The sequence below is a fragment of the Larimichthys crocea genome, chromosome XIII, assembly GCF_000972845.2.
Source record: "Larimichthys crocea isolate SSNF chromosome XIII, L_crocea_2.0, whole genome shotgun sequence".
Classification (NCBI taxonomy): domain Eukaryota; kingdom Metazoa; phylum Chordata; class Actinopteri; family Sciaenidae; genus Larimichthys; species Larimichthys crocea.
In genome coordinates this window covers 28,847,522-28,870,050 of record NC_040023.1, presented here as the reverse complement: position 1 = coordinate 28,870,050, position 22,529 = coordinate 28,847,522, and the positions used below count along the sequence as shown (strand labels likewise).

The 22,529-nt window shown below is 39.9% G+C and overlaps 9 non-coding genes across 9 annotated transcripts; all 9 read left to right on the top strand.

Annotated features, from left to right (window-relative positions):
- The first annotated feature begins 1,885 nt into the window (after positions 1 to 1,885).
- On the top strand, positions 1,886 to 1,959 carry trnat-agu (transfer RNA threonine (anticodon AGU)). The gene has a single exon. It is a non-coding gene; the product is annotated as a tRNA-Thr (tRNA).
- Positions 1,960 to 2,215: 256 nt separating this feature from the next.
- On the top strand, positions 2,216 to 2,289 carry trnat-agu (transfer RNA threonine (anticodon AGU)). Its single transcript has one exon. It is a non-coding gene; the product is annotated as a tRNA-Thr (tRNA).
- A 489-nt stretch (positions 2,290 to 2,778) lies between these two features.
- On the top strand, positions 2,779 to 2,852 carry trnat-ugu (transfer RNA threonine (anticodon UGU)). Its single transcript has one exon. It is a non-coding gene; the product is annotated as a tRNA-Thr (tRNA).
- A 256-nt stretch (positions 2,853 to 3,108) lies between these two features.
- On the top strand, positions 3,109 to 3,182 carry trnat-agu (transfer RNA threonine (anticodon AGU)). Its single transcript has one exon. It is a non-coding gene; the product is annotated as a tRNA-Thr (tRNA).
- Positions 3,183 to 3,741: 559 nt separating this feature from the next.
- trnat-ugu (transfer RNA threonine (anticodon UGU)) lies at positions 3,742 to 3,815 on the top strand. Its single transcript has one exon. It is a non-coding gene; the product is annotated as a tRNA-Thr (tRNA).
- A 252-nt stretch (positions 3,816 to 4,067) lies between these two features.
- On the top strand, positions 4,068 to 4,141 carry trnat-ugu (transfer RNA threonine (anticodon UGU)). Its single transcript has one exon. It is a non-coding gene; the product is annotated as a tRNA-Thr (tRNA).
- Positions 4,142 to 4,948: 807 nt separating this feature from the next.
- Positions 4,949 to 5,020, top strand: trnat-ugu (transfer RNA threonine (anticodon UGU)). The gene has a single exon. It is a non-coding gene; the product is annotated as a tRNA-Thr (tRNA).
- Positions 5,021 to 6,220: 1,200 nt separating this feature from the next.
- On the top strand, positions 6,221 to 6,294 carry trnat-agu (transfer RNA threonine (anticodon AGU)). Its single transcript has one exon. It is a non-coding gene; the product is annotated as a tRNA-Thr (tRNA).
- Positions 6,295 to 6,784: 490 nt separating this feature from the next.
- On the top strand, positions 6,785 to 6,858 carry trnat-cgu (transfer RNA threonine (anticodon CGU)). Its single transcript has one exon. It is a non-coding gene; the product is annotated as a tRNA-Thr (tRNA).
- The last annotated feature ends 15,671 nt before the right edge of the window (positions 6,859 to 22,529 follow it).

Sequence of the window (22,529 nt, the reverse complement as noted above, 5' to 3'; positions counted from 1 at the left end):
TAAGAGTGGATGGCAGGAGGGAGCCTCCCAAGCCACAGCAGACAACCACAGCAGCTCCAAATGTCTGGAGATATGTATTTATTTTGCATTGTCCTTACACAACCAACCAATGTGATGCTATACCATAACATATCAAGGAAAAGTGGGCATTAAAAGGTGTGTCAGATGCAGGAAATTTCCCCAGCAGGGGGCATGAGGAGAAGAAAATGGTACATAGATGCTTTATGTATGCACAGGGTGATAGCTGCTCTTCAACTCTATCCTCCTACAGACATTTTGTCCACCTCCCACACACCATGCAATAAACAGAGGGAAAGACATGCTGCTGCCCTGTTTTAATATATTAGTTTATTCAAATTCAAGCGATCCAGTTTTCTGAACAGTAAGGTGCAGAATTAAACTCTTCTAAGCCATTTTATGTTCTTTACATATGTTTAGAGACAACAGGTACATGATTTGTGTGTCAAGACCTGAACTGAGCTGCCCCATAGCAGTGGGCACCCCCCCTGTTGACATGCCCTTGAGCAAAGCGCTGAGGCTCTTCTTGCTGCTCTGCAAATAACCCTTTGATCTGACTTCCCTGTGGAGATGCAAACTGAGAGGAGAATTATATTTATGTAACAATCGTACAATGATAAAAAAAAAAAAGTTTTTAAACTTTTTGATTTTTGCATTCTTTTCTAATGTAGCCTGACCTAAGTTTTCTCTCCAGTATACACTAAAATACAGCAAACACTTTCTTTGATTTTTGACCAAGGTAAATACTGCAGGATACATCATTTGAAAAGACAAAACATTTTACGGTTGTACTTTGAAGACGTATCATTAATTATTAATGATTTTAGTTATGATTATTCCAACAATGCAATGTTGTTTTCGACTTGAATTACAAAGCTATAATAACTGTTTCTTCAGGTGCTCATGCACTGGTGAAAACATGGAGTTTTTCAATGTTCAGTACTGAACATACTTGAACATACTTACTGTGATAATGCTATTTCAATGATGATTCCAAGAATCCTCAATGGAACCAACTAGAGAAACAGAGCAAATTTGGTGGGAAATCAATGCAGAAGAAAGCAGAGATTGCTTTATTCAAGTCCACCCAGGGACGATGAAACCCTGTTCTCCCTTGACATGTTCCTTGAGAAACAAAAGCTCATGTGAGCTGCTGATGGACTGTACCCAGAATGAGCTGAACTGCTCAAATTTCTCCAGGTGAGTAATAGATTCTACGTTTATAGCCATCACATGGCATCCAAATGTGCTTCTGCTGGTTCTTTTGTGTGAATGCTAATTTCATTTCATGCAAATGTTTACTTGAAACTCTAAAACACTGGCAATCAACGGCGCCGTGGCTTAGATGGTTAGACTAGATAGTACCTGTCTCGTAAACAGGAAATCCTAAGTTCAAATACCGGTTCTTGGGGTCTGTTATGGTAGCACGCCATTGCCGACAATGGAAGGCACTCTCACATCGACTGCAACCAACTCAACTTAAAAATGTCGAGCCAAGCCACTGCTAAGCAATCGTGATTCCTCTAAAGCAGCAAGTCCATGAAATCTTTTTGAACTGTTTTGTTGACCCTGACCTCTCACTTTTCAAGTTCAATGGAACCGACTGCACAAATAGTTAATTTGGTAGGAAAACAAGGCAGGAAACAGGTACGTCTCTGTGGCGCAATCGGCCAGCGCTCTCGGCTGTTAACCGAGAGGTTGGTGGCGGCTGTTGGACTGTACCCAGAATGAGCTGACCTGCTAAAATTTCTCCAGGTGACTAATAGATTATACACTTATTGGCATTCTAATGTGGTTGTTTTGTGTGAATGCTAATTTCACTTCATTCAAATGTTTACTTGAAACTCTAAAAAAAATGGCAATCAATGGTACCGTGGCTTAGATGGTTATAGTGCCTGTCTAGTAAACAGGAGATCCTGGGTTCAAATCCCAGCGGTGCCTGTTTTTGGGGTCTGTTATGGTAGCGTGCCATTGCCGACGATGGAAAGCACTCTCACATCGAGTGCAACCAAGTCAACTTAAAAATGTCGAGCCAAGCCACTGCTAAGCAATCGTGATTCCTCTAAAGCAGCAAGTCCATGAAATCTTTTTGAACTGTTTTGTTGACCCTGACTGGTCCTTGCTGGTTCTTTTGTTTGAATGCTAATTTCATTTTATGCAAATGTTTACTTGAAACTCTAAAACACTGGCAATCAATGGCGCTGTGGCTTAGATGGTTAAAGTGCCTGTCTAGTAAACAGGAGATCCTGGGTTCAAATCCCAGCGGTGCCTGTTTTTGACGTCGGTTATGGTAGCGTGCCATTCCCGCCGATGGAAAGCACTCTCACATCGAGTGCAACCAAGTCAACTTAAAAATGTCGAGCCAAGCCACTGCTAAGCAATCGTGATTCCTCTAAAGCAGCAAGTCCATGAAATCTTTTTGAACTGTTTTGTTGACCCTGACCTCTCACTTTTTAAGTTCAATGGAACCGACTGGAGAAACAGTTAATTTGGTAGGAAAACAAAGCAGCTCGGCTGTTAACTGAGAGGTTGGTGGTTCAAGCCCACCCAGGGACGATGAACGCCTGTTCTCCCTTGAGTAACAAAAGGTCATGTGAGCGGCTGTTGGACTGTACCCAGAATGAGCTGAACTGCTAAAATTTCTCCAGGTGACTAATTGTTTATACAGTTATTGACATTCTAATGTGGTTGTTTGGTTTGAATGCTAATTTCACTTCATTCAAATGTTTACTTGAAACTCTAAAAAAAACGGCAATCAATGGTACCGTGGCTTAGATGGTTATAGTGCCTGTCTTGTAAACAGGAGATCCTGGGTTCAAATCCCAGCGGTGCCTGTTTTTGGGGTCTGTTATGGTAGCGTGCCATTGCCGACGATGGAAAGCACTCTCACATCGAGTGCAACCAAGTCAACTTAAAAATGTCGAGCCAAGCCACTGCTAAGCAATCGTGATTCCTCTAAAGCAGCAAGTCCATGAAATATTTTTGAACTGTTTTGTTGACCCTGACTGGTCCCAGCTGGTTGTTTTGTGTGAATGCTAATTTCATTTCATTCAAATGTTTACTTGAAACTCTAAAATAATCAAAATCAATGGCGCCGTGGCTTAGATGGTTAAAGTGCCTGTCTAGTAAACAGGAGATCCTGGGTTCAAATCCCAGCGGTGCCTTTTTATAAGGTCTGTTATGGTAGCATGCCATTGCAGACGATGGAAAGCACTCTCACATCGAGTGCAACCAAATCAACTTAAAAATGTCGAGCCAAGCCACTCCTAAGCAATCGTGATTCCTCTAAAGCAGCAAGTCCATGAAATCTTTTTGAACTGTTTTGTTGACCCTGACTGGTCCTTGCTGGTTGTTTTGTGTGAATGCTAATTTCATTTCATTCAAATGTTTACTTGAGACTTCCTGGCTTAGATGGTTAAATGCCTGTCTTGTAAACAGAGATCCTGGGTTCAAATCCCAGGGTGCCTGTTTTGGGGTCTGTTCTGGTAGCGTGCCATTGCCGACGATGGAAAGCACTCTCACATCGAGTGCAACCAAGTCAACTTAAAAATGTCGAGCCAAGCCACTGCTAAGCAATCGTGATTCCTCTAAAGCAGCAAGTCCATGAAATCTTTTTGAACTGTTTTGTTGACCCTGACTGGTCCCAGCTGGTTGTTTTGTGTGAATGCTAATTTCATTTCATTCAAATGTTTACTTGAAACTCTAAAAAGAATGGCAATCAATGGCGCCGTGGCTTAGATGGTTAAAGTGCCTGTCTTGTAAACAGGAGATCCTGGGTTCAAATCCCAGCGGTGCCTGTTTTCGGGGTCTGTTATGGTAGCGTGCCATTGCCGACGATGGAAAGCACTCTCACATCGAGTGCAACCAAGTCAACTTAAAAATGTGAGCAAGCCACTCCTAAGCAATCGTGATTCCTCTAAAGCAGCAAGTCCATGAAATCTTTTTGAACTGTTTTGTTGACCCTGACTGGTCCCAGCTGGTTGTTTTGTGTGAATTCTAATTTCATTTCATTCAAATGTTTACTTGAGACTCTAAAAAAAGCAATCAATGGCGTCCTGGCTTAGATGGTTAAGATGCCTGTCTTGTAAACAGGAGATCCTGGGTTCAAATCCCAGTGGTGCCTTTTTTTTGGGGTCTGTTCTGGTAGCGTGCCATTGCCGACGATGGAAAGCACTCTCACATCGAGTGCAACCAAGTCAACTTAAAAATGTCGAGCCAAGCCACTGCTAAGCAATCGTGTTCCCTAAAGCAGCAAGTCCATGAAATATTTTTGAACTGTTTTGTTGACCCTGACTGGTCCCAGCTGGTTGTTTTGTGTGAATGCTAATTTCATTTCATTCAAATGTTTACTTGAAACTCTAAAAAAAAGGAAATCAATGGCGCCATGGCTTAGATGGTTAAAGTGCCTGTCTATTAAACAGGAGATCCTGGGTTCCTGACCTCTCACTTTTCAAGTTCAATGAGCTCAGAATGAGCTGACCTGTTAAATTCTCGCGTGACTAATGATTATACATTATTGGCATTCTAAGGTGGTTGTTTTTGTGGAATGCTAATTTCATTTCATTCAAATGTTTACTTGAAACTCTAAAAAAAATGGCAATCAATGGTACCGTGGCTTAGATGGTTATAGTGCCTGTCTTGTAAACAGGAGATCCTGCGTGCAACCCCAGCGTGCCTATTTTTGACGCCGGTTATGGTAGCGCGCCATTCCCGACGATGAAAAGCACTCTCGCATCGAGTGCAACCAAGTCAACTTAAAAATGTCGAGCCAAGCCACTGCTAAGCAATCGTGATTCCTCTAAAGCAGCAAGTCCATGAAATCTTTGAACTGTTTTGTTGACCTAACTGGTCCCAGCTGGTTGTTTTGTGTGAATGCTAATTTATTTCATTCAAAGTTACTGAAACTCAAAAGAATAAAAAGGCAATCAATGGCCGTGGCTTAGATGGTTAAAGTGCCTGTCTTGTAAACAGGAGATCCTGGGTTCAAATCCCAGCGGTGCCTGTTTTCGGGGTCTGTTATGGTAGCGTGCCATTGCCGACGATGGAAAGCACTCTCACATCGAGTGCAACCAAGTCAACTTAAAAATGTCGAGCCAAGCCACTGCTAAGCAATCGTGATTCCCCTAAAGCAGCAAGTCCATGAAATATTTTTGAACTGTTTTGTTGACCCTGACCTCTCACTTTTCAAGTTCAATGGAACCGACTGCACAAATAGTTCATTTGGTAGGAAAACAAGGCAGAAACAGGTATGTCTCGTGGCGCAATCGGCCACATGCCCGTGTGGCGCAATCGGCCAGCATGCTCGACTGTTAACCGAGAGGTTGGTGGTTCAAGCCGACCCAGTAACGATGAACACCTGTTCTCCCCTGAGAAACAAAAGGTCATGTGAGCGGCTGTTGGACTGTACCCAGAATGAGCTCCACTGCTGAAATTTCTCCAGGTAGCTAATAGATTATATAGTTATTGGCATCCTGGCTCTTTTGTGTGAATGCTAATTTCATTTCATTCAAATGTTTACCTGAAACGCTGAAACATTTGCAATCAATGGCGCCGTGGCTTAGCTGGTTCAAGTGCCTTTCTTGTAAAGAGGAGATCCTGCGTTCAAATCCCAGCTGTGCCTTTTTTTTGACGTTGGTTATGGTAGTGCGCCATTCCCGACGATGGAAAGCATTCTCACATCGAGTGCAACCAAGTCAACTTAAAAATGTCGAGCCAAGCCACTGCTAAGCAATCGTGATACCTCTAAAGCAGCAAGTCCATGAAATCTTTTTGAACTGTTTTGTTGACCCTGACTGGTCCCTGCTGGTTCTTTTGTGTGAATGCTAATTTCAGTTCATTCAAATGTTTACTTGAAACGCTAAAACACTTGTAATCAATGGTGCCGTGGCTTAGATAGTTATAGTGCCTGTCTTGTAAAGAGGAGATCCTGTGTTCAAATCCCAGCGGTACCTGTTTTTGACGTCGGTTATGGTAGTGCGCCATTGCCGACGATGGAAAGCACTCTCACATCGAGTGCAACCAAATCAAAAATGTTGAGCCAAGCCACTGCTAAGCAATCGTGATTCCTCTAAAGCAGCAAGTCCATGAAATCTTTTGGAACTGTTTTGTTGACCCTGACTGGTCCCTGCTGGTTCTTTTGTTTGAATGCTAATTTCATTTCATTCAAATGTTTACTTGAAACGTTAAAAAAATGGCAATCAATGGCGCCGTGGCTTAGATGGTTAAAGTCCCTGTCTAGTAAACAGGAGATCCTGCGTTCAAATCCCAGCGGTGCCTGTTTTTGGGGTCTGTTATGGTAGTGCGCCATTCCCGACAATGGAAAGCACTCTCACATCGAGTGCAACCAAATCAATTTAAAAATGTCTAGCTAAGCCACTGCTAAGCAATCGTGATTCCTCTAAAGCAGCAAGTCCATGAAATCTTTTTTGACTGTTTTGTTGACCCTGACCTCTCACTTTTCAAGTTCAATGGAACCGACTGGAGAAACAGTTAATTTGGTCAGTCAATGCAGGAAACATTTACGTCTCTGTGGCCCAATCGGCCAGCGCGCTCAGCTGTTAACAAGAGGTTGGTGGTTCAAGCCCACTCACTGACGATGAACGCCTGTTCTCCCTTGAGAAACAAAAGGTCATGTGAGCTGCTGTTGGACTGTACCCAGAATGAGCTGCACTGCTGAAATTTCTCCAGTTGACTAATGTGGTTCATTTGTGTGAATGCTCATTTCATTCAAATGTTTACTTGAAACGCTAAAACATTTGCAATCAATGGCGCCGTGGCTTAGATGGTCATAGTTCCTGTCTCGTAAACAGGAGATCTTGGGTTCAAATCCCAGCGCTGCCTGTTTTTGGGGTCTGTAATGGTAGCGCGGCTGTTGGTGGTTTATTGGTGGATAAAAACCTGTTCTCCCTTGACATATTCCTTGAAAAACAAAAGTTCATGTGTGCTGCTGTTGGACTGTCCCCAGAATGAGCTGAACTGTTAAAATTTCTCCAGGTGACTAATAGATTATACAATTATAGCCATCAAATGGCATCCAAATGTGCCTCTGCTGGTTCTTTTTTATGTAATTATATTGGAATCAATTCATTTTTATTTATATAGCGCCAAATCATGACAAAAGTTAATTCATTACACTTTCCATACTGATCAGGTCTAGACTGTGCCTAAGGCGCCCTCCTGCCTTACTTGCATATTGTCTGTATAATATCCTGTCAAGCACAATCAAGCAGAATGTATCAAGAATGTCATTTTTTTTAGAATGTTATTACAGAAGTGATTGAATCTAATCTCTAAATAACACAAATCTGGATAGAGGTAGCATTTTAGCAGCTGATGTAATTACATCTGTGAGGTTATGAGGGGAGTGAGCAGCCTGAGGTTTGGGATCAGGACAACATCAACATGTTTATTGGAGCACAGAGCATTTGTTTCCCAGCCAAAACAGAAAGCATCCAAACAAAAGTATCAAACTGTCCACTGCATGCACTACATTGTTTCAGGTATATTGACAGTACTAGCATTTTGGTCCTGGTTCAGTAACTGTAGGGTTTGTTCTCTGGGGACCAGGCTGGTCTACAAGTGATCAGAACAAAAAGATCCCCCTTGGCTGAGCAAAGACAGCCTCCATGTCTGGCAAGGTTCAGCCAAGTGGACTAATTTCGGTTTGGATTGGTCACTAGTGCCAGATGTTTCAGGCAACCCGGTGATGTTCTGTGAGCCAGCACCAGTGCCTGGCCAGCATTGTTGTTTCTGTTTAGGGGCAACCATCTGATGCTTCACAGGGGCTCATGACATGTTTTGCTGATGATAGGCTTTTACTAATGTAAGCCTCAGATGGTCTGATGTTGGGAGAAGTGTTTATTCATTTTCAATGTCAGTAAGATGGGTGTCTGAACTCAGATGGCCACTCAGATCATTAGATCCAGGCACAGCAAAAACCTCTCACATTTGAACCCACCAAAGTACTACCAATCAAGTTGTTTTGGTTCCAGATTAGTGCCTTAGTTGCTAGGGTCTGAGAGGAAGGTCTGCCTGGGTCATCCATTCAGGGTACAAAGGTCCTGAGGATGCCATCTGTGTGTCGTCTGCGGCCATCTGAGTGTCAAGTCTGCATAAAAAAAATGCTCTATGGCCAAATGAGGTGGCAAGAGTCAACCTGCTGAATGCTGTGCTCCAGTGATAGGTCAGTATCATGAGAAATCTCATTTAAATGAACCCCATTCTTATTTATTTATTGTACACATGGAGCACCTGCATACGTCTTAAAATAAATGTTTCATGTATGTATATATGTATTTATGTATCTATAATTATTTGCCTGGGGATTTTTGGAGAGTTGTAAGGAAAGATACCTGTAAGGTAAATGAAGAAATTCTGAACTCTAAAACGTTCCCTGCCGACTCTCTGGTGAACTGTCCCCCAAAGAACAGCATGTGTCTTCAGTAAGGTGAGGGTAAGTCTGTTTACTGATGCGATTATGTGATGTGATGTGATGTGATGTGAACAAAACACTTGAACTCTCACTTTTTGTCTCTTTCCATGCTGCACTGGATCTCTATCACAACACAATCTGACAGCTTCCAGAAAATTTAAGCTTTAACCTTGGGAGGCTTTGCAGGCAGAGATATTTTTAGATTTACACAAAGCTGCTAAAAATCCTATATATTATACATTTCCAGTACTACTTTTTGATCACAACTAAAAACTACAATGGCAACAATCTACAATACATGGCTCAGGACTTTGTTTTCGTTTTTTTGATACACTGAATGATTTTAAAATGACAGGCACCATAGCATATGGGCGCACTGGGGTGGTATGGCGTCTAGATGATGCTACTTGTGTCTGCTGCACCGTCATAATGCAGTCTCCTTCATGATCACCACCGACTGATGCCTTATTACCGCTGCTCACCTCTATCACACTAATGGAGCAGCTGCACCTCTAACAGCCCTTCAGTTGACGGGTGCACATTATAACATGCAAGGTGCTCCTCTGTTTTCATTATTCCACAATAATGCACCCAATGCTGCACACACAAACACACCATACTTACATGCACACTGAACATGCAGCTCAACACATCTCCCTCATCAACATAACATTTGCCCTGTCCTTCGGGAATATGACCAGCAAGGTAGCTCATCTGTGATGGAGCCGGAGCTGCTTGTACTATCGTGTACACCACAGCCAGGCGTCTAATATGTAGATTTATCATCTTATTCAACAGCTTTCACATTAATCACCTGTCAGGACGGCAGGCACTGAGCTTGAACTGAATGCATCCATTTGACAGCTAGCTGACAGAGAGCTAAACATGTCTGTCTCCACACACACAGAAACTTTTCTACAGACAGTATGACAGACAGTGTTATTACAGTATGATCCAACACCTGAGCATTGTGTTCAGTTTATAATCGCAAATACACCTTCCTCATTATGTGCTGAGACAGTTTCGTTAAGAAAGATGGCCATTCTCTTTCAGTTTTATTTTTTTCATTTTTAGTTCTGATGTCAGCTGAGAAAGATAAAGAACTATACTTAACGTTGGATTTAAGATTATTTATTAAAAAGCATCTTTAAAGTCACAATATGATGTAACTAGAAAAATTTCTAAAGACATTTTGAGTGTGCGTAACTCTGGCCCCGTCGTCCCCATGCATTATTACTGACACTGCTCAGCAAATTCAGTACTAGAAAAGAAATTTTGAGAGTGACGAGTGGGCTGTTGCTGGGGGTCTGTATTCAAAAAGCACACCTCAAACAGTCATTTTTAACCTGTTTATTTAGACACAGGAGCAGCTAGCGCTTACATGCTAGCAATTAGCATTAGCATGTTAGCATTAGCATGTTAACATTACCATGTTAACGTTGATGTGCTAGCATTTAACATTAGCATGTTAGCATTAACATGTTAGCATTAGCATGTTAACACTGATGCGCTAATAGTTAGCATTAGCATGTTAGCATTAACATGTTAACATTACCATGTTAACATTGATGTGCTAGCATTTAACATTAGCATGTTAGCATTAGCATGTTAGCATTAGCATGTTACCATTAGCATGTTAACGCTGATGCGCTTTCAGTTAGCATTAGCATGTTAACATTAGCATGTTAGCTTTAGCATGTTAACGCTGATGCGCTAGCAGTTAACATTAGTATGTTAGCATTAGCATGTTAGTAATTAACATGTGTTTAATTCCTAGTGGCTAATGTTAATTAGCACTAATTTTAGCATTGGTCGCTAATGTTTGCAAATAGCATGTCTTTACAGCTTGCGTTAACGCTCTGCTGTCTCTGTCTGCCATTTTACACAGACAGGTTCAAATTAAGTGCCAAGAACAACTAAAATGGCCGCCGCTCAGCTTCTGGTGGCCCCTCCCCCCTCTCTTCCTTCACGCAGGCTGAGGTTGCCAAGCAACCAGGACCAACTGTAATCAGGGGAGCAGTTTGCACCTGTTAGAATGTCAGTTAGAGACTGAGAGAAAATGCTGAGAACTCCTCTCAAACAGGAAGGACTTCTGGCCAAACCGTATTTCCAATCATTGAGCCGACTTAACCACAGGCAAGATGAGAACTTCCTGATCGTTTTACATATTCGTTTTGTGTCGATAAATGAAGAAACGTGCCCTCAGGAGCAAGAGAGAGAAACGTTACTTCTGCCTTCCTCCAGAAAATTTCCCTCCTTTTTTAACATGGGAGTATATGAGGCTGTGGGGGGGAGTAGTCGATCAATCAGCCTGTATGGAGCCAAAACTATAAAAGAGACAGCTTCAATAGTGTTATCACTGCGATCACCTCAAATTTTCCTACATTTGAGGGGATAATCATGTCTGTAGCTGTGCATTTGCGGCCACAGTCGCAGTTTACAAATTTATTTTTCGACGACTTTTTCTCTCCCCCTCCACTCTAGCGATGACATCACTCACTCTAGCTCTGGAAAGTTCTCGCAATACACACCCATTCATTTTTTGGCTTCGTTTTTGGCGATTTTTGGCAAAACCGTTTGCCGAAACTCTTAGAAAAGTCATAGCACACATGTCCCGGCCGAGCCACACGTTTTGATACCCTTTTTGTGTATGTGCGACAAAAACTCTGGGAGGAGTAGCAAACCAAAAAACGGGTGTAAGAATAATAATAAGCGCGGTGGATAACATATAGTGTGCGCCTTGCACGCACACTCAATCAAAGCCATAACCTGTCAGAGTCATTTGTGGAAGCCATCTTGTGATGGTTCTTAAAGAGGAAGCGCTTCAACAGGCGTCCTTTAATGTGGGATATAAGTTGGCGGGTTCTCAGATTTGATTGGAAACTGGATGTGTGGAGAAAGTGACAGCTAAGTAAGATAAATACTGCATGATGTAAAATAATTGTTTGTTTTTATGTACAGTGTTGAAGTCTCTTAGGACTTTGCAGTTAATTCAGAATGCTGCTGCATGTGTTCTGACATGAACCAAGATCAGAGATCACATCTCTCCCATTTTGGCTTCCTTGCATTGGCTACCTATTAAATCTAGAATAGAATTTAAAATTCTCCACCGTCACCAAGTGCTTGCTCATGGTGGAACTGTTGGTGTCTGTAAATAATATTATAAAGAGTACGGTCTAGACCTGCTCTGTATGGAAAGTGCCATGAGATAACTGAAGTTATGATTTGGTGCTATATAAATAAAATTGAATTGAATCGAATATATTAAGCAAATTTAGAAAGCAATGTGTATTTCTTGATAACTTCTCAACTTTAGATCTCCTTCCTGATAGGACAACTTTAACTGGAGAGGCAGGCTCTTGTGCTATCTATGTGAGGGGAATGGGAGAGAATTGACTTTTATTATTTTATTATTATTAAAAATATTATTATTATTATTATTATTATTCTCTCACGGCATAAAAAAACATGTGAAAAGCTTAAAATGCATAGGCGTGAAGTGTACTTGAAAAGTGTTGTCCTGTTTTGAAAGAGCTTATTATAAATCTATACTTTGTCGTAAAGCAAAGGGTGTTTGACCTTGCATGCCCTCTATAGGACCCTACCAGTCCAACATGAATGTATGAATGTGATATGAATTTAAATAGATCTGTGAAAATGTTTGGCTGCTGTTTATGTAAAATATTGACCTTTAACGGAACCTCAACCTTATATGTGTAAACATTTGCTGTCTGTGTGTGTGTGTGTGTGTGTGTGTGTGTGTGTGTGTATGTGTGTGTGTGTGTGTGTGTGTGTGCACTGCTGGGGCTATCAGTGAGACTCCAGCAGCTGCAAAGCCAGGAGTCATGCCGTTCTAACAACAGTGAAGAAAAGAAAAAGAAAAGAAAGGTTCTGGCCTAAAGCATCAGCACTTCAAGGAGACAGAAAAGATATGGCCTGCCATGTGCACTGCCAGACAGGTAAATATGTTTTCTGTTACTTTGCAAGCTAGCAGTGCTACAGTCTGACACATGACAAACTGTTCATCAGGATGACTGACAAGTGCTAACATATGAACTCACCCAGCTGAGGCGAGGATGCTGGACCTGCTTCACTTGCAGATTGTATACTGTTGTCCAGATGGATGGAATGAGTAATGTCTCCTCTTTCATGGGAAATAATAATCAGCCACTGAACTTGTTTTAGTCTACAGTTTAGAATCATGTGGCAAAAGATGCATAAAAGTGATTTTTTTCTCCACCAACTATAAGCTGTATTATTTATAACCTACTTTTCAACAAGTAGCTCACTTGTTCAGCACGTTTTGTTTGATTGAATCAGTATGATGGTGGGAAACACTTTTAAGTATTGCATTTATTTCCTGAGCACTACTTCACTCTTATTCCAAGTATTTTAAAATTTAGCTGTTTGTAGGTACTTTTCTAGCTGTGGGGATAAAACAAGCAAAATGAATGCTGAGAGCGCAGCTTAGGAAAGTTCATGCAATGTCCAAAATAGAAAGGTTTCATCCTCTGCATGAATATAAATGTTATTTGATATGCATTGCTTGTCAACTGGATGTTTTGTGCTATTGGTTATACTTAAGTCAGAAAAGTCATCAAATTATGCTCTGGGGTTCAGAAACATAACCTCAGTGGCAATCTGATATACAGTGGTCCCTCGTTTATCACGGGGGATACGTTCTAAAAATAACCTGCAATAAACGAAATCCGCAAAGTAAGTTTTACAATTATTATATAGTTTTAAGGCCCTAACCACACACTTTTATACACTTTTCTCAGACAGGCATTAACATTTTCTCACATTTCTCTCTTATTTAAACACTCTCAAAGTTCAAACTTTGGCAGATTTAACAAAAATAAGTACAATACTGTATTAGTAAATGAAACTGTATTTCACAGTTCCTCTTTGACCTGGTGCCACTCCGCTGTAAGGGCTTTTTCCTCTGAAGGTCTTGGTGCAGGTGTTTTTTCCCGAGTGCAGAACATTCAATGCATTTTGTGCAGTACTCCCTTAGCTAACCAGGACGCAGAACACAATGCGCGTTCATACTGTACAGTACACTGTAAAAAAAAAAAGCATGCAAAATTACACAAAAAAAACACTGCGAAACAGCGAGGCCGCGAAAGGTGAACCGCGTTATAGTGAGGGACGACTGTATCTGACACATCAGCCCAGAACAGCATAGGATGGACAAATAAAAAAAAATAGTGGATGGTGATGAAGGTGAGATATGAAGCCAGGGGACAGGCACTACTGTAAAATCTTGATCTTTAGTTCTCAGGTATCGAGAAAAAGAAAAAAAAACAACAAAAGCAGCATTTTGGCCAAAATGAGAGTGTGATCAATAGGTGGTGATGCAGCATGAGCAGTGTGCAGGGTTTTCTTTTTCTCAAGACTGGTGATGCTTTCCAATGTGCCTGTATCTGAGACAGTCGGATGTGTGAATATTTCCTTTGAAAAAAAAAAAAAAAACCTCAAGTAACCAGTGCGATGATGCAAGGATTGGCATGATGTGTTGTCACTTTTTAATGCAAGTTAAAATTATGGCTGTTGCATTCTGGAGAGGTTGAAGAGTGCAGAGAGTTTTTCCTCAGAAGAAGACAGAATGGAAATCACCAAAATAAAAATAACTGCTATGACTGTTTCCTATTTGATAACAAGGAATATATTAATGAAATGAGGTGCTATAAAAGCCATGAACTGCTATGGGTTTACACTCTGTGGTTTAGTAATATTGACATTTGTTTAATCATTTTATAATGGATGGATGAGTTGGGGAAGTTTAGGCAGAAACAACACTTAGTTTGGATTCAAATAAGTAACATACATCACATTACAAGCATAAGATATGTTATAAGATGACTTCTGTTATGACAGTCACCTAAGTAAAAAAATAAAGATGTGTCACATGGGCACAGACACTGGGTTAATGCTCTGAGTTTGTTGGACCCGTCCATCTATTGCAACCTCCTCCACATGCAGACTTTCTTGCTTTTTATACTACGGGACCTGTCTTCTGCTGTAGCATTTGACGAGTTGGGAGTCACGAGCACGAGCTGCAGATGAAAACAGAAGATGAGAACTGCTTTGAAGCTAAATGGGATTATCCATTCTATCAATTGGGGGCTCAGATCTAAGAGGACAGGTAAGGTCAGATTTCCAGAACAGAAGATCATTCATTACTTGAAGAGGTGGAGTCTGTGATTATTAGGCGGACTGAAAGCTCTGGAATGGACAGTGCTTATTCATTAAAGAGTTCATTAGCAGTGATTTGGGGAGTTATTGAAGGATTATAATCAAGTCTTAACTTCTTCAGGAGACATTCTCAAATCAATGGATGTAACCAAAAATTAGAGAGCAATTTGTAAAATAATGAACTGACCACAAGGAATCAGAGAAAAGCTCCTTCAAGAAAACAGTCTGTCAAAAGGCCATTATTGAAATATGCATTCGTGTCTTCAGGCTTCTACACCAACTGCTTACTTGTTTGTTTGTCCATGCAGTTTCTTCCAATGTATACAGTGCATTCATTTTTTCGTAGTAGTCTAAAACCACCATGGTGCCACATTCATGAGCTGTCATATTTATATTCCATCAGTAATTCATGTAAACACTGTGAGCATATATGACAGAGAGTGCAGCCATCTTTTGTACTATAATACATTGTGGCTGAGTGCAGCATTTGTCAAGCGTGCGCTCTCAATCACAGCACCTAAACTCCAGCCTTCCAGAGTCTTTGATCACAGTCTGTGACCAATTCAGACCAGTCCCCACGCTAAGCGCTAATTGTCAAAAACACTGTGTGGTCTTTTGTTTATTTGTACAGCAAATCAGAATGCTTTTTAATGACCACATGTTTACACATTGATTCGGTGCTGTAGCTCCATGGTGCCATTAATAATCTTAGTAGTCTACAGAGTGCTGTGTAAAGCAACTCTGAAGGATCTGAAGAAGGGTGTCTTTAAGACCATGGCTGTCTTGTTAGCTGTTGTATTTCACATGCACAAGGTAAATATTTGCTTGTTATTAGGCTTTGGAGGCACATCATGCAGGAAGAAGGATGTAATGTTTGGTGGCTGTGAGATGATGAAGTGGTCCATCTACAGTGACAGTACAACATACAACGCTGCATACTGATGATGGCACAGTCAATGAAAGGAATACTCATACTTTTGAAGAAAGAAAGCTGGTTTGTTTGTTGCTTTTACTTATACAATCAACTGTTTTCACAGCAGAACATTTTATTTATGTATTTATTTACACCTGTGCATTTTATATCATCACACTGATGCAGTCACTTGCATGCATGTTGATCAACAGTGATTACTCTGCTCCGAAAAAAAAAATACATAAATGATTAATAACCTGCATAATTTGTGATGGAAAATCTTGGAACTGAACTAAATAAAAGGGATTGAAATCAGCAAAGGGATTTGATGATTAATTATATACCTATTTTATTAGACATTCTTCTTTTAGTTTTTATTAGACAGGAAACATGACAGGAAATGAGAGAAGAGTGAAGGGTTGATATGCAAATAGGGGTCAGTGGCTGGACTTTAACCTCTACAGGCCACACAGACTTTCAGTTCAGCAAATTCTTTTCATAAATAAGTAAGTCAAAAGTCTTTTTGGGTTCGTGACCATCAGGCGTAATCAAATTTTGACAGCAGTCACCAAAATCAGCTCACAGCCCGGTGCTGCTCCTCAGAGCTTGAAGGAAAGAGTGAGAGAGAGATGAGCTGTAACCAGTACAAGTAGGCGAGAAATGTAGATTGGTGCACTGCAGCTCTTACTCATTTATTGGATGTTTCTATTTTATTTATTTATTTATTTATTTATTGCATTCATTTATTAGCTGTAAGTGTAAGAGAGTAAAGAGATGTGGGGAGATGTTGTGGTTGTAGTATTTGTTCAGGTATGGTACCATTAAGACAGTAGGAATCCCAGAAATGTAGTAGTAATAATAACAATAACAATAATAACAACAACAACAATAATAATAATAATAATAATAATTTAATATTCTACACAGTTTTCCCCTCACGCTCGCCTTCTACAAGAAAAATCACACAAATCACAATCAAAATTTTACAATTTGGTTTTAAATCTATAAGTTAATAAAAGTCAACATGTAGTCTAGGAGAAAGTAGTAATGTATTAGTTAAAAGAAGACATGTATGACTGTAAATGATACAGTATATATAGCTAAATATGTAGTTAACATTATATTATATGTTAAAAAAGAAAAAAGAATATATAAATAAAATACTACAATAGTATTTAGTATACAATTTGTATTTGCAAATGCCTAAATCCACGCAACACTCTACCATGAAGTACAGTAAAGCTTACCAAAGTGTATTAAGAGAAATAATGTAACTGAAGTCGGGATTTGGCTAAAAAGATGACCTTGAATAACCCCATCAAGAATCGAGATGAAAGTGAAGGGAAATTCTGGCAACACCAACAAACACACACTACTGTGAGGACAGTAGACCCTGAGATTCTGTGAAGTAATTGTCATTCTATGAAAACATTAAAGCTCTTTATCTAACCCTTTGGCTACAAACAGAGTTGAAAGAATGGAGTACTTTATTTGCATACATTTACTCTAATGGTTTTTCCATTAGGATGAAACACTCATCAGCATAATAAAATTGTTGTAGTGGGAAAGAAAACCAGTCGCATCTGGAGACGGTCGCACAGAAGCCAGAGCCAGTAATTCAGGATCAGCCAGGCCTGCCTCCAGCTCCAGCTCCAGTGATCTGTTACACTGCACAGTTACTCTCAAAACCTACAAGCTTACATGTGCAAAAATTAACCAATCACACCTCTGTAAAATAACATATACACACGTAAGACTGTATATATACACAAGACATGTCTCATTCATCAGGATCTTATCTCTCTATATCTACCTGCTCTGCTGCAACAAGAAAACATTTCTAATTCAATTTTCTTCCAGTAACATGAAACACACACTCTTCACACATGACTCTTACATAATATATATGTATATATCTGATGTGTTGCTTATTTGATTTAGATGAATTACACAGCTGGCGATAATGCACATGATGTTCATGCTGACATTGGACAATCCGTTCCCTCCTTCTCCTCCAATGACAACAAACACAAACAATCCACAGTCCAGAATATTAAATAATAAAGATGATGTGAAGAGACACCTTGATGGAGCAGCCAAATAAAGCATGGCTGCAGTTGTGTGCCCAGGTGAGTACAGCTTTATATTAAAAATATATTAATGAGAGAGAGAGAGAGAGAGAGAGAGAGAGAGAGAGAGAGAGATTGCATTGTTAAAATAAATATACACTATATATATGATATCAGTACCAATACCAGTGGCCTTAAAGTGGTATTGGTACCAACAGAGTACTTCATTCAATATGTTTTTTTTTCTTGCCTCACAGCTGTCTGAGAGAGAGAAAGAGATCCTGATTTTCCTGATCCTGAACGTTTGCTGTGCTTCATTAGTTGGCCAATCACACATCACAATAAATCGGAATGCTTGCGGTGATTGGCTCTAGAAAAAGCCAGTTTTCTAGAACTAGGTTATACAAATCATTGAATGCAGGAATGCAGGTTAGATATTGTTTGACAAATTGTGAATAAAATATAACAAGGTGAGACAACCCTAAGCTGAACGAAACGTATACGCCTGTAACAGCACCCTCCTGTCAAAGCAGCCACACTCTTAATTATATATAGCTTTTTAAGCCTTAATACCATTTGAACAGGTGAGTTCTATAAAAAAAAATAATAATTCACCCTCAGTACAGTTTTCATGAAGGGGGAAATTAGCTATAGAGACCAAAACATTTCTTTGTAACCTATGCAACCTATGCAGTGAGTATATAGAGCTGCCCAGCTCTGCATGATTACAGAAGAGTGTAGAAGATACCAGCCCCAACAGCATTCATTTTGATATGAAATAGCATGATCAACAGGTAGGTAGGTGTTTCCAACTATACTAATTGCATTTATTGCACTGTCCAGTTTTCCCAATAGCCACTGAAGTGACTGAACATCTGAATCATCGTGGTGACACCATTGTTCCATGTTAGCTCAGTGACTTCCTAATACATGGAAACATGTGTTATAAAAATTAGGAGTATACTGGGATTCAGATGTTTGGATCACATAATGTGTGTTTCCTGTTTTTTGCATGTCTTGTGCACTTCCCTTATTTGGACTGTGTTTTGCTGGGGATGGCAGGGAGAGATATCAGTACAGGCCTGAGAAGGGTCATTTTGATACATAATGTTTATTGTTGAGCAGACTCATCAGTGAGGGAGGTGTCTGAGACAGCCCATTTAAAAAATGTATAAGAACCAACTGGCTCTTCAGGGAGCCTTTTCTCAGTAACCTCTTTTGTGTGTTGCACTGTTAAACGCTCCTTCTTTGCAAGAATAATAAATTCAACTTAAACTTTGATACTTTGAATCCAGTCCTCCTTATTCAAGGGTTCTTCCTTCAAAATTCACATAACAACATGAACAGTGAATGTGTTGCAAATGGTGCATTTATACTTTTCACTAGTGCTGTCAATTTCAGTGGTTTTAGATAGTTCCATTATCCATTACACTGAGTGAGACAGATTTATCCATGTGCTTAGACCCACTATAAATGCTGCTCTGCTAATTGGATTATAAAGCAGTGGAAAATGTAGGTTGCCGTTGAATGTGTCAGAGATATTTCCTTTTTCCTGTGGGGCGAAATGAGTTTTCCTGACATCAATCAGCCCCACAAATTAATTGTTATTCCCTCAAAACATTAAGCCAATGATTCAAAGCTGCCTCAGAAATCAATGCCAAGAATTATTAAAAGCTCTCCGACATCGAAATCATTTAAGTGTGATGGCAAGTGTGAAATCCAAAATAAATCCTTTCATAGTGTGTGCTGTCGTGAAATGAATTGGGGACAATGTACGGATTTTCCTCAAGAGTTCATATGAAAACTTAAAAGCAGTATTTATAATACTTATTTTCATAATGTCTTCTGTCTGTATATATTTTTCTCTTTTTTAAGATTTCAAGATTTGCAGTCAGTGCTCAAGAACTGCATTACATAACATGAATTCTCAAATAGTGGCCAGAGAATTTATGTCAAATGCAGAGACCTTTACTTGAAACATCCACATTTACATGAGTGCATCCAAGCAAGATTGTGCAGCATATACTGTACATACAGGATCCTGCAAACATATATGTGCATATGAGCATTACAACTGAATAGCATGTATATTTCTATCTGTGCTTGGTCTTCTACAATATGTTCTGTAATAATAAGGTTTCACGAACAAGGACCATGCTGATATCGCTGATACTGATTGAGAATGCTGCATGTTGTGATGAAGATGAACTGAGATGATGGACTGTAGAAGGGTTGAGTGATGGAGGAAAGGGGGTGAGGGATGAAGGAGTAAGGGATGAAGGAGGTTGTAGATGAATGGAAGGGGCAGTGACATCCATTGCACGTCTGTCCGTCCTGAGAGAGGGATCCCTCCTCTGTGGCTCTTCCTGAGGTTTCTTCCACCTTTTTTCCCTGTTAAAGGTTTTTTGTGGGCAAGTTTTACCTCACTCGAACCGAGGGTCTAAGGACAGAGGGTGTCACTCCCTGTACAGATTGTAAAGCCCTCAGAGGAAAATGTACTTTGTAACTTTGGGCTATACAAATAAAATTGATTTGATTTGATTTGGAGATGGGCTGGTAAAGTTAAGATTCATTTCTTTAATGAGATTATAGTCCCAGTGATTCCTGTATTTAAATGAAGGGAAAAGAAAAGGGCTTTGTAGGGGTGTGGGTGTGGAAATGGGATGAGCTTAAGGCGTGGTCTTTAATCCTGAACTTAGTTATAAAACTTAATTTAAGTTATCCAACAGTTGACTCATCAGGACACAGCAAAAGAAATGTGGACATATAGTGCTTACTAAGTGTTTCATAAGTGTGTGCATCTTTTAAATTTGACAAATACATTTGAACATGACATTTATAGTAGCAATGTGAGCCGGTCAGTGGCATAAACAGCACTTTCAATGGACATAGTTGACAGTGCCCAGTTGCCCATAAGGTTTATGTCGTAGTCCGTTTCAGTTCTCTCTGTGAAAGTCACCATAATCATTACAGCAAGTGAAGCCAGGTCCTCAGGTGACATAACACCAGCTTTGCACTTACTGAAAATGTGTGTCTGAGAATGTAGCCCACTCAGTTCATTTGGCTGGGAGTAGGGTGAGACCACTACAGTGACTTAATGCCCAAGTAGTTTTGCTGTGACAGCTGGAGAGCACTTTAAGGTCCCCACATGGGCCCATACAATATTAACGCTGTCTTAGTAAGCAACGGCACACATGAAAAACACAGCTGTCACAGGCTCAACAGCCCTTTGGGATTTACATACAGGTCAACGTGTGGAGGCGGCCACAGTTTAAAATCATAGAGTGCACATTGCAGAGTACATTATTAGTTTGTTGTAGCCATATGCACATGTAATCAACATGAATGTTTAATTGTTTTAGAAGCTCTTGGTGGTTATATTTATTTCAGTGACACCTTTTAATTCAAACTGTATAGCAAAAATAGCTAAACAAGTGTTGTTTTACATGGATATTTTTTATTGGATATTTGCTCTTTGTTCTGGCGTTTTTATTAAAATATCTATCTGTCATCAACATAAGCTTTCAGAAGAGGGGTTAGTGTTTATTGCAATAGGAGGCACGCTGGTTTCACTTTTTGGCACGTTAAACTCGGAAGCTGAATTGCATTTCACTTTCAACGTCCTGTTAAAACAGTAGAGTTTCTTTGGAGAGGCGGAGGACGCCCGCTGTCTTTTTGAGTTTCGCTTGCACTTTTTGACACTTTCCTCCCGTATGACGGGAATATTTTCAAGCTTCTCCTGGTTGCCAGGGATTTTACAACAAGCATCCGTTTGCATTGTTGTATCTGTGGTTGTGACTGTACTGACCTACCCACCTTCAAATCTCTAACAAAAACACACCTTTTTAAAATTGCTTTTAATGTTTAATGTCTAATGTGTTTTTAGTGTACTGTCTTATATTGTTTTTGATGATTTAATGTTCTTCTCTGTAAAGTGTCTTTGAGTACCCTGAAAAGGGTAAAATGTATTATTATTATTATTATTATTATTATTATTATTATTATTATTATTATTATTATGTTAGATTCTTTTTATTTTGATGATAGCTTTGCAGTCTCTCAACCGGCTTCATGAGGTTGTAACCTGGAAATTATTTTTAATAACGTGTGCCTTGTCAAAGTTAAATAGTGGAATTTCTTGCCTTTTTAATGAGTTTGAGATCATTTGTGTTGTTCAGAGGTGTTGTCATACAGTAAAAAGCCCTATTGAACTACTATAATAATACATATGACAAGAACTTGTCAACTAAGTACAGTCCATCATTATTTTAAGGTCAGTCAATACATAATATTTAAAGAACTTTTGATGATGATGATTTTTGTGACTGCACTTGACCTTTTAAACACTCTGATGAAGGCTCTTATGAGGACCGCCAAATAAAAAGAAGACCCAGAGTTAGCTCTAAGTAAGTTACCATTACAGTTACCAGCCTCAGAAACCAACAATTAACAGCACCTCAGATTATATACATAAATACATAAATACTCGAGAGTTCAGGTTAACATCAACTGTTCAGTGGAGACTGTGTGAATCAGACCTTCATTGTTGAGCTTGCGCTTTGGCAGAACACGGAACCCACAATGCAGACCACAAACAGGAATTGCTTTTGAAGGTATTTATTTCCAAGACAAGACACAAACAGACAATACAGGAGGAGGCAGGACGACGAGTACTGTTGAGCAGACGAGGGTAGGCTGAACGTGGTTAGCAGGGCTGGTGAGTGTGGCAGGGCTGAACACAAAGCAGACATAAGAAACAGACATCCAAAAAAAAAAAAACACGACAAAGAATATTCAGTCACAGTTATTTCAGAGCTGGTACAAGAGACATTACCGCAAAAGATACAATGAACTGAGTCTGGGAGGGTGAACCGGAGTTAAATACTGCAGGAGCTTGATG